Below are 1,183 nucleotides of genomic sequence, written 5' to 3' on the forward strand. Positions count from 1 at the left end.
GCGACTTAGGTCTTTTCTAAGTGTGTGTTTGGCAGGTGAGAGAGATTTGCACAGCACCACTTTGCTATATGGACCTCTCACTCTTCATATTTCTCACTTCTATCTAATACTTGGGTAAGACTTAGATTATTTGGAAATGTTCGGTCAGGATTCTTTGGAGAATTAAGATTGGCTTAATGGCTATTACCTTTTCAATGACCCTTGAAGAAGGACTCCTTAGCTCATAATTCAAAAACATAAAACAGTTATTTGAGAAAAATTAAAATAGCACTGGTTAGTAAAACACATGTACCAAATTGCATGGGAACCAAGAGCACTGTTGTTTTTTCCTGCTGTTTATTCCTGTTTGTGAAAGTTTTTCAAAGTCGACAAGCCCCATGCGTAAGAATCCTCTGGGGTATTTGTTTTCAAGGCGCTTTGCTGGATCTCCCTCTAATGGGAGATTGGGTAGAACAGGTGGAGTCTGGAAACTTGCGCTTTTAATGTGCATATGAAAAGCATGAGAGCTGCTAGACAGAACAGAATCTCAGGGTTAGTCCTGGATATTTATTATCATTACTACTTCTAAAGATCCTTGACTTATGATGGTGTGATGTCATAAGTTGAAATGCATTTAATATATTTAAATAGCGGCGCCTATGGCTGAAAGGAGTAGGACGCTGGCCCCATATGCCGGAGGTGGCGGGTTCAAACCTGCCACCAGGTTTTGCCCTGGCAAAAAAAAAAAATTTCATACTCCTAACCTGCTGTAAATGGGCTCCCATTAAATTATGTTAGCCTCTAGTTGGGCAGAACCATCTAACACAAGGCCTGTTTTATAAAAAGTACTGTTGTGTGTGACTTACTGAATACTGTACTGACAGTGGTTGTATGAGTTCTCCCTAGAAGCATCATAAAGTTGAAAAATCTACCAGAAATTGAGGACTGTCTGTACTATTATTTTTACTTTTAGTCTCCTGTTAACTGGCTGGGTTCATTGTAGGTGTGTCTGCAAAGGAGGTCTCAATCTGCATACCCAAGTTTGATGATGCTATTACTGTTGTCATCATTTCAGTTTCATCTTTGCTATTAGAAAACTGTCATCACTTTGCACATATGAAAATGCTGCAAACCCCCCTTGGTAGCAGCCACAATGGAGGAGGGAGTGTGGTAGAGCTAGATGGGAAGCAGGGTGTACCTCACC

General features: G+C 40.5%; 1 protein-coding gene across 6 annotated transcripts in view; it reads left to right on the forward strand.

Annotated features, from left to right (window-relative positions):
- Nucleotides 1-1,183, forward strand: part of RAPGEF2 (Rap guanine nucleotide exchange factor 2) — a 291,756-nt gene that overhangs the window by 122,876 nt on the left and 167,697 nt on the right. The window lies entirely within an intron of this gene.

Source organism: Otolemur garnettii, unplaced genomic scaffold (assembly GCF_000181295.1).
Source record: "Otolemur garnettii isolate 467f Iridium unplaced genomic scaffold, OtoGar3 scaffold00085, whole genome shotgun sequence".
In the NCBI taxonomy this organism is placed as follows: Eukaryota; Metazoa; Chordata; class Mammalia; order Primates; family Galagidae; genus Otolemur; species Otolemur garnettii.